Source organism: Triticum urartu, chromosome 5 (assembly GCF_003073215.2).
Source record: "Triticum urartu cultivar G1812 chromosome 5, Tu2.1, whole genome shotgun sequence".
In the NCBI taxonomy this organism is placed as follows: domain Eukaryota; kingdom Viridiplantae; phylum Streptophyta; class Magnoliopsida; order Poales; family Poaceae; genus Triticum; species Triticum urartu.
The window spans coordinates 458,216,450-458,227,732 of NC_053026.1; positions in this window are offsets into that span (position 1 = coordinate 458,216,450).

Consider the following 11,283-nt stretch of genomic DNA (forward strand, 5'->3'; position numbering starts at 1 on the left):
TTCTCCAGCAATGCCCAACATTGGTTTTACCATTTGCCACCTAGCCTTTTCTTTTCCCTTGGGGGTCGCGCGCCCAAGGGTCATCATTATTTTACCCCCCCCCCCCGGGCCAGTGCTCCTCTAAGTGTTGGTCCAACTTGTCAGCCACCGGTGGCCACCAGGGGCAACTCTGGGCTGGCCTACCGGAAGTTTGGACAATCCGGTGTGCCCTGAGAAAGAGATATGTGCAGCTCCTATCGGGATTTGTCGGCACATTCGGGCGGTGTTGCTGGTTTAGTTTTACCCTGTCGAAATGTCTTGTTGTACCGGGATACCGAGTCTGATCGAAATGTCTCGGGTGGAGGTCTATTCCTTCGTTGACCATGAGAGCTTGTGATGGGCTAAGTTGGGACACCCCTGCAGGGATTTGAACTTTCGAAAGCCGTGCCCGCGGTTATGGGCAGATGGGAATTTGTTAACGTCCGGTTGTAGAAAACCTAAAGTTGACCTTAATTAAAACGAATCAACCGCGTGTGTAACCGTGATGGTTTCTTTCCGGCGGAGTCCGGGAAGTGAACACGGTTGTTGGAGTTATGCTTGACGTAGGTTGTTTTAGGATCACTTCTTGATCATACTTTTAACGACCATGCTTTGCCTTCTCTTCTCGCTCTCTTTTGCGTATGTTAGCCACCATATATGCTAGTCGCTTGCTGCAGCTCCACCTCTTACCTTTACCTTACCCATAAGCTTAAATAGTCTTGATCGCGAGGGTGCGAGATTGTTGAGGCCCTGTGGCTCACAGATACTTCCAAAACCAGTTTGCAGGTGCCGTTGAGTCCGTGCAGATGACGCAACCAAGCTCAGGAGGAGCTCGGTGAAGATCTTGTCCTTTGTGTTGTTTCGTTTTAGTCGATCAGTAGTGGAGCCTAGTTGGGGTCGATCGGGGACTGTGTCGCATTTGGGGTTCTTCTTTTATTTTGGTTCCGTAGTCGGACCATGAGTGTATTTGATTGATGTAATGTTTATTCATGTAATTGTGTGAAGTGGCGATTGTAAGCCAACTATGTATCTCTTTCCCTTATGTATTACATGGGTTGTGTGAAGATTACCTCACTTGCGACATATGGCTTCAATGCGATTATGTCTCTAAGTCGTGCCTCGACACGTGGGAGCTATAGTCGCATCGAGGGTGTTACAAGTTGGTATCAGAGCCTTCCCCGACCTTAGGAGCCCCATTGCTTGATCGTTTTTAGTGGCCGAGTTGTGTCTAGAAAAATGTTTTGAGTCATTAGGAATTATATATCGGAGAGTTTAGGAATTCTTTTTTACTTCCCAGTCTCCTCATCGCTCTGGTAAGGCATCCTGACGTAGAGTTTTGACTCTTCTCTTCTCAAATTTCACTAAAAAAATTTAGGATCACACGGGTATCTTGGAATCGTTCCGATGGTTTTATGACGAGAACATTGTCTTGGTGCCTCCTGTCAGGGGTTTAGTGGAAGTGTCCCGGGGAGTTGAGCTCTGAGGTGTTGTCGTCATAATTTTATCGTTGCAGTTCTGGAATACCTGAGTTTAGTACGCCGACATCGAAAATCTCTTTTATGCAGTTCGTTGGTGAGATAACCTCGACGCCACCCAGTACTGGGGCGGGAGTTCGGGAGTATTGCCATAACTTGTATAACGGATGCTTTTCGAAGGTTGAGGTAGACGATTTCCGAAGGTTTCTTGGTTATGTGTTGAAGGATGGATACAGCTGGATGTAGGATTTGCTAGTTTTGGGTGAGATATTATGCTTCCCCTGTATCCCCAACACCTGATTGCATAACCGGAAAATTTCGGGAGTTTATAAGTGGGAATTCAAGTAGCTCTTAGGATATCCTTCCGACAGATGTATGATATGAAATTGGGGTTCGACGTCTAGTGGTCCACCTATTCACGGTCGGTTTTACAGTGGTCTCGTTGTGTCTTAAAGAGTCCTTGGCTATGCCGACTCGGGGACGCTTCGTATGTCATGTGCACTGCCTTGTACATGATGGTGCTGTACGATCGAGCCCGTGTAGGCCCCACCACAAAAATTTCGGACGAAATCTCTATCATATGTTTGTTCCGGCTTATTCTACAAGCCAATCCTTTGTCTTTGTTTTGAGTTTTGGTATTCGAGTTGCTTCGAAGTCAAATGTTGATTCCATACCTTCTCTAAGCGGTGTTCTCATACCGCGATGTGAACACTAATCCTTCTCGATCATCGAGATTGCCATGTCAGTCCTTTTTAACCGGTGTGCTTCTCTTCAAGTGGATCCGTTCATTTTCAACATTCACAAGATCATTTATCACTTCTTCTCAACGGTCGTTTGTTTCATCCATCTCCAAGTTGACTTTGTTTTTCCCGCCCTCCCTCCCTTGTTTTTCTTTAGGACTCAAATTTCTTGATCAAGTATCCTTTTATTCATGTGAAGTCTCTTATTTCTTTTCAATCAGTGTTCTTACTCGGTGATTCTCATGAAGATCCTAACGGTGCCTCAAGTTCATCATTCTTCATTCTTTTTCTTCTCCGGTGGAACCAATTCAAGCATTATTGATCATATCTTTCTCCTCGTTTCAAATACCTTCTCATGCCGGTGCACCTCATATTCATTCACTTCTCGCTATTTAATTGTTCCGGAGTGCTCAAGATATCTCGAAGATTCGTGTTTCCACTCTGCATTCGTTCAAGCTCTTTCGAGATTGGTATCTCATTCAAGTCATTTAATCTTACCGGTGCAACCTCTCTTCTTAATCATTTCAACGGTGTTTCTCTTGAGTGGGCCCTAACCCACAGGTCTTTTCCCAGGATCTTACCTGACTCTTCTTATTTTCCTGGAGGTATTCTCAAATTCTTTTCGAAGTTTGACGTAAGAATGATTTATCATCAGTCAAATGTCTTCTCAAGATCTGCCAAAATCTTTTCTTCGTTGGCTCAACTTTTCCATTCTTCATTCCAGAGTGTCTCAATAATTCTTGGTGATGTTTCTCGTCGTCTTTCTCATCATTTGAAGACCGAAGAAGAGTTTTTCCTCCAAATGTTGCTCCATTCTCTTCAAGATTCGTGATTCTAGCTTGTTGCCATCCTCTCATAATTATTTTCGATTGTGAGAATCCTTTTCACCAATCAGGAGATATTCAGGAGTCTTTTTAGTTTTGTTATCCGGAGTTCACCAATTCAGGGTTATTCATTCTCAGTTTTCAGCTCTCGTTCTCTAAATCTTACCGGTGCATCGATCATATATCCTCTAATCAGTGCATGATCTCTTTGTTCTCTCATATATAAATTCTCTCAAGCATCTTCAATCATTTGCTAATTATTCCCATTGTTTTCTTTATATTCTCTTCGTTCATTTTAATTCTTACGGTGGCTATTCAGGATTTTTCTTCCTTGTTATAACATCAATTTATTCGTTGTTTTCAATCCTTCCGGTGGTTCGTTGAAGAATTTCTCAAGTTGACGCTATATCTATCTTAATCCTTTTCAAAGAGAATAAGTAGTTTGCCAAATCCGTTTGCTCGACATCAATTTAAATTGGTGATGGATAAGCATAATGTAATTCTTATTCTTATTTCATCGAGTAAATTCAATTCCTTATTCCGGAGTGGTTCATCATATCATATTCTCAGTTTGAGATGCTTTATCTTTTCTTCCCGAAGTTCCAAGCTCTAATTGTCACGGAGGTCCATCTAAATCATTACAAGGTTTCACCTTGTGTTTTCAACTTCTCTCTCTTTTCGTTATCTTTTGTTTACCGGAGTCCTTCATGAAGGTTCTACATGATGGTTCATCAAGGATTTAATTTCTTCTCGAAGTGTTCATCAATATTCTGTTCAGGGGAACTCAAGCTTTCATTATCTTCCTATCCGGAGTGCAATTCTTCCTTCCGTATTATTGGAGGTGGTATTATGTCATTCTTAATAATTTGAGTTCATGTTTCATAACTCACATGTTGTTATGAATGAGGTATTTTAAATCCATCAATCTCGTCATTGGAATTATCTTGGGTTATATTTCACCTAAAGCCTTCCCTTCCCTATGGCTTGTTGCTATCTATGTTGTTTATAAATGACCCAAGTTATTCATCTATCCTCCCGGTGAATTAAGCTTCTCATCTCCTTGTTGTTATCAATCTAATATATCGGTTCTGTTAGTGGCAGAATTTCACCTAATAGTTTTGAGATGTTCTCCATAAGCCCACTACAATCCTTGTTCTTTTCGTTGTTGGTTTTCCAACAACTCCGTTCGACCCTTCTCCTAAAGATGCCTTCTCAAGCTCTTTTGGCAGGCATTTTTCTCCTCATTTCTCCTATTTCAATTATCTATCTTCTATTCTTTTGTTCCGGAGCCATTGTCATGTTGCTTTCTTCAACCGTCATCTCGCTTCATCAAGATCATGTTTCTTTTCATGCCTACTCATTTAACCGGAGTGTTGTGCCATTTTGCTCAAGTTCTTTTCGTCTTATCAAGTTGTCATCTCTTTCCAACCGAAGTGCTACCCGAATCGGTTCTTTCTTATTCCTCTTGCTTAACGGAGTGTTTTCAACTTTGTTCATCTCCATTGTTTTCTTTTCTCGTATTTGCCTAACCTCCTCAAGGTTCTTTGGTTTCACTCGTTTGTCAAAGAAGCAACTTAGTTTTTTACCTCTTCACTTATCTCTTCCGTTGTCCCTCCGGTGCCATTCTAGATCTCGGGACGAGATCCTCTCGTAGTGGTGGAGTGTTGTAATGCCCCGAGACCGATGTGCCAGGTGTCGTTCAGTTATTCGCTGTTGTTGCCTTGTCATTGCTTGCATGTCATGCATTGCATATCATGTCATCATGTGCATTTTATTTGCATACGTGTTTGTCTCATGCATCCGAGCATTTTCCCCGTTGTCCGTTTTGCAATCCGGCGCTTCGTTCTCCTCCGGTGGTCGTTTCTACCTTTCTTTCATGTGTGGGGTTTAAACATTTCCGGATTGGACCGAGACTTGCCAAGCGGCCTTGGTTTACTATCGGTAGTTTCGTATCATTTGGATTTAGTTGATGCTCCAACGGTTAACCGAGGGACCGAAAAGGCCTCGTGTGTGTTGCAGCCCAACACCCTTCCAAAGTGGCCCAAAACCCACCTAAGACCTCTCCATCATCTCGGCCGTTCGATCACGATCGCGTGGCCGAAACCGCACCTCATTTGGACTCTCCTAGCTCCCTCTACCTATAAATATGTGCTCTCCTCTGAATTTTTCGCGCAGTCCAACCCTAGATCCAACTCCCTCCGCGTCGCCGGACATGTCCGCCCGTCGGCGGACGCATCCACCCCGCCCGGCCACCTCACTCCGGCGAATCACACGCTGACACCTCAGCAGCGCCGCCGCCCCGCACCAATCACGGCGTGCCACCTGTCCATCGTCGGCTCCCTCCACCGCGCCACCCGCGACGCCCAGATCCGGCCCGCCCGGGCCCAAACCGCCGCCGCCCGAGTCTTCCTCCGCCGCCGCCTCCTCGCTTCTGCCGCACCGGTCTCCGCCGCCGACTGCCGCCTCGCCTCACCTTCCCCGCCGCCGCACCCGCTCGCCAGAGCTCGCCGGACTCCGACGAGTCGCGCTGTCCACGCTCCTCCGCCGGCCTCGAACACCACGCTCCGCCACCCGTGCGTGCCGCCCTCTTCCTGACCCCGCGTTCCCTCGCCGCCGTCCTACTCCCCGTCGACCCCGCCGCCAACTCCGGCGACCGGATCCACCCGGACGTCCTCCCGGCGCCACCGCCCTTGCCTCGATCGGGAGAACGGCGTCGTCCGCCGTTGACCGCGACCTGGGCCGGCCCAGCTCCCCCGGCCCAGCGCAGCGCCAAGCCAGGCCCAGTCGGGCCAGATTCGCGACGCGCCAGGCTCAGCGCGCCCCCTGCTTCGATCGGCCTGGGAGGCCCGGCCCCGCTGCCCCAAGCCGGCTCCTCTGCAGATGGGCCAAGGCCCATGGGTGAGCCGCCCCCAACGCATGCTCCTGTTCTAGGATTCGGCCCGTGATGTTTTTTTCAGCGCCTTGGATTTTCCTATTTATCCAGAGATTGCCAGTTTTGCAGAAAAGTCCCCCTAGTTCATGCATTTAATAACTCACTAACCGTGCATCGAATTAAAATGTTTTATATATGAAACTTGCTCAGAATTTTGTGTAGATTAATAATATCCAACTTTCATCTATGTTTGAAATGTTTAAAATGCTGTTTGTTTAATTTTTGCTCCTATGCCATGTTAAAATGCTTTAATTCATAACTAAATAACCGTAGCTCCGATTTAAATAATCTTTATATGTAAATGGGGTAGAAAAATGTCTAGTTTAACATGGTGCACTCATCTTGCATGTTTAACAATGCTAAAATAATGTTTAGGGCAGAACAGTACCAAACCTTAAATTATGCATATGAGGAGTTTCCGGAATTGTTGTTCGTTGCTTCCGGCCTCATTTAACCTTGACTAGATAGGTAGTTTTCATTTGCTTCACCTCTTGCCATGTTAATCAACATTTAATATTGTTGGGGTACATAAACGAGATCGAACTAAATAACTTGTTGTGGTGTTTCGTCAATATGCAACTCGTTGCATATTGATCTCCACTTAATTTGTAGAACTGCTTGTGCACTTTGCCATGCCATGCATACTTAAACCGAACATGCGTCATACTTGATTGTGCATCATGCCATGATTATGTGATGGTTGTTTACCATGATTGTTTGCTTCTTTCCGGTGTTGCTTCTTCGGGTTGTTTCCGATAACGTCGTGTTGTGTGGATTCGTTCGACTACGTCCGTTTGTCTTCTTCATGGACTCGTTCTTCTTCCTTGCGGGATCTCAGGCAAGATGATCATACCCTCGAAATCACTACTATCTTTGCTATGCTAGTTTGCTCGCTCTTTTGCTATGCCAATGCTACGATGCCTACCATTTGCTTGCCAGCCTCCCAAATTGCCATGCCAAACCTCTAACCCACCATGTCCTAGCAAACCGTTGATTGGCTATGTTACCGGTTTGCTCAGCCCCTCTTATAGTGTTGTTAGTTGCAGGTGAAGATTGAAGTTTGTTCCTTGTTGGAACATGTTTACTTGTTGGGATATCACTATATATCTTATTTAATTAATGCATCTATATACTTGGTAAAGGGTGGAAGGCTCGGCCTTATGCCTGGTGTTTTGTTCCACTCTTGCCGCCCTAGTTTCCGTCATATCGGTGTTATGTTCCCGGATTTTGTGTTCCTTACGCTGTTGGGCTATTATGGGAACCCCTTGACAGTTCGCCTTAAGTAAAGCTTCTCCAGCAATGCCCAACATTGGTTTTACCATTTGCCACCTAGCCTTTTCTTTTCCCTTGGGGGTCGCGCGCCCAAGGGTCATCATTATTTTACCCCCCGGGCCAGTGCTCCTCTGAGTGTTGGTCCAACTTGTCAGCCGCCGGTGGCCACCAGGGGCAACTCTGGGCTGGCCTACCGGAAGTTTGGACAATCCGGTGTGCCCTGAGAAAGAGATATGTGCAGCTCCTATCGGGATTTGTCGGCACATTCGGGCGGTGTTGCTGGTTTAGTTTTACCCTGTCGAAATGTCTTGTTGTACCGGGATACCGAGTCTGATCGGAATGTCTTGGGTGGAGGTCTATTCCTTCGTTGACCGTGAGAGCTTGTGATGGGCTAAGTTGGGACACCCCTGCAGGGATTTGAACTTTCGAAAGCCGTGCCCGCGGTTATGGGCAGATGGGAATTTGTTAACGTCCGGTTGTAGAAAACCGAAAGTTGACCTTAATTAAAACGAATCAACCGCATGTGTAACCATGATGGTCTCTTTCCGGCGGAGTCTGGGAAGTGAACACGGTTGTTGGAGTTATGCTTGACGTAGGTTGTTTTAGGATCACTTCTTGATCATACTTTTAACGACCGTGCTTTGCCTTCTCTTCTCGCTCTCTTTTGCGTATGTTAGCCACCATATATGCTAGTCGCTTGCTGTAGCTCCACCTCTTACCTTTACCTTACCCATAAGCTTAAATAGTCTTGATCGCGAGGGTGCGAGATTGTTGAGTCCCTGTGGCTCACAGATACTTCCAAAACCAGTTTGCAGGTGCCGTTGAGTCCGTGCAGATGACGCAACCAAGCTCAGGAGGAGCTCGATGAAGATCTTGTCCTTTGTGTTGTTTCGTTTCAGTCGATCAGTAGTGGAGCCCAGTTGGGGTCGATCGGGGACCGTGTCGCATTTGGGGTTCTTCTTTTATTTTGGTTCCGTAGTCGGACCATGAGTGTATTTGATTGATGTAATGTTTATTCATGTAATTGTGTGAAGTGGCGATTGTAAGCCAACTATGTATCTCTTTCCCTTATGTATTACATGGGTTGTGTGAAGATTACCTCACTTGCGACATATGCCTTCAATGCGATTATGTCTCTAAGTCGTGCCTCGACACGTGGGAGCTATAGTCGCATCGAGGGTGTTACATCATATCACTTTGTGGCCTCACGCACGGTACTCCCACAGGTGCCACCTTACCTGGCCCGGGATCGTTTGCTCCTTTTGGCTCACATATATGATAGTGTTGCTAGCATCCATATGACAGAGAACCCGGGCCGACATGACTAGTCGTAAACCCAAAGTGTCACTAACTTACAAGGACAGGCATACATGACCCAGCAACGAACGTGTCGATCATCAACGTATGAACCCAAGTCATAGCAAGCTACAAGGACTTAAAGGAACAACGCGTGACATTTCCCCGAAGGGACAGACACAGGAACGATGAAGGACACATGCCGGCCAGCCTAGGTGTTCCGGAGTAGTAGCAAGCTACCAAGGCTCAGTGGAAGCACTAGGAGCCATTTCCCGGTAAGAGAGGCTACCAAGAATAAACAACTAGGTTGTCAGATCCCACACATACCAAGCATTTCAAATCATACACACAATATGCTCGATATGTGCAAATACAACATGGCATCACAACAAATCTCTACAACTCAAAGTATTTATTCAATAGGCTTCGAGGAGCTAGATATTACAAACATAGGTCACACGACCCAGCATACAGAGCATACAGGCAACGGAAGCATAACATATGTCTGAGTACAGACAACTACAAATGAAGAAGGCTGAGAAGCCTGACTATCTACAAGACCCTCCCAAGGGTACAAGATCGTAGCTGAGGTAACAAGCTAAACATCGAAGTCCATGCGGAACTACTAGTGAGGCTGGAGTCTCTCTACAAAAACATAAATTAAGCAAACATGAGTACAAATGTACCCAGCAAGACTTACATCAGAACTAGCTACATATGCATCAGTATCGACAAAGGGGGTGGTGGAGTTTGACTGCAGCAAGCTAGCTTAGACTGTGGCTATCCTGAACTACGACTGCAAGTAACTCTTTTGAGGTGGCGCACACGATTCCACATATTCACCATATCAATACACCACTATGGATCCGCTCCCGTCTCCCTACGAGAAGGCCATCCATAGCACGCACGCGTATCCACTTTCACTTGTGTATGAACTACACAAGCAACCCAGTAATCCTTTACCGCGGATGCGGCTATTCAAATAGATCATGTTAACCCTGCAGGGGTGTACTTCTTCACACACGCTCTCGCCACTTACCGCCATGTACACGTCATGTATCTCGGCAACCTTCAAGCGGAAGCCTGGCAAGGGTGTCGGCCACGACCTGACTAACCAAGCAAGACTCTAGTCCAGGTTTATCGCCTATTCGGGTTCCATCCGCAAGGAGAACCGGCCGGGGTGTCGCTCACGGCCCCAAACGATGTGTACAGGGTTCCCAAGCCCCCCAAATGGGCTACGCTTGGTATACCCGACCACGGTGCCTAGTCTGTCCCAAGCCCACCTGTACCGGGTGCGACTTGGTAGACTTCTAACACAACCTACAAACACCAGAAACTAGTTGCAACTCCTAGACAAAGATCGAGTTGATTAATAAGTCAAGAGGGGTCGAGTTACCGAAACCCAATGTGTGGTAGCAACTGTCTTGGATCACAGACACAGAACTTAGTTCCTGAGGACGGTTTCAATGAGACAACCCACCATGTACTCCTACATGGCCTCTCACCGCTACTGTTACCAAATCATGTTCACACACTTAGCTCTCAACAGTAGGACATGTTCACAACCTTCCAATTCATCCCCGATGAATCAGACCTAACTCAACTCTAAGTAGTAGCAGGCATGACAAACAAGCATGAATGAGTAGGCATATCATGGCTCAAACAACTCCTACTCATGCTAGTGGGTTTCATCTATTTACTGTGGCAATGACAGGTCATGCAGAGGAAAGGGGTTCAACTACCGCATCATGTAACAGTTGAATCCTTGTTGTCCTAATGCAGTAAAAGAGAGCAGCGAGAGAGTGGGATTGTATCAGAATGAACAAGGGTTTTTTGCTTGCCTGGCACTTCTGAAGATGATATAGCTCTTCATCGGTGTCATCGAACTCATCATCGGAACATACATCTACCAAGGGGGAACAAACACCACCAACAGAGAAAGAACAAAATCAATGCAATGCAGCAATATAATGCATGATCATGACATGGAAATATGTGTGATTTGAGCTAATGCAACAGAAAGTCATTTTGATTGGAGTGGAATTCAAAACTACATCAAATTCCAACTCCAAATCTATTATCAAATTTGTCCAAATCTTGTTTCATCCTAAAAAGTGAGGTTAACTTGCTCAAACATGCATGAGAATGGTATAGATGTATAGATTAGATTTTTTGATCATTTTTCATATATAAATTATTTCATTTGGAGTTATAGATTAATTTCTATGATTTTTTAAGTTTATAACATTTCTGGAATTTCCTGAATTATTTTTTAACCCACAAAATGATTTACTGCATCAGCGTGATGTCAGCAGGTCAACGGCGATGGCCAGGTCAAACCTGACCAGTGGGGCCCACTATTCAGTGGTACACTGGGCAAACCCGGTCAAATCCAGTGTTGACTGGGTTTGACCGGTGGTGGGGCCCGTTGTCAGTGGTAGTGACGTGGCTGATTAGGGGGGATTAGTGCTAATGACGTCGCCATGTCGGCTGTCACCGGAGTTTCACCGGCGGCGTCCGCTCGGGATTGAGCTACGGGCGACGGTTTTGAGCGGGGTTTGGAGCTACGAGACGCTGAGATTCGCGTGCATCTGTTGCAGCAGGCAGAAATAGCTCGTGTGGCCGGAGCTCATCGGAAACAAGCTCACGGCGGTGCCGGAGTTCGGCCCTGAGCGGCGTGGGGTGTTGTGGTGCATGTCAGGAGCTTTGAGCGGCGGCGTTGGGTT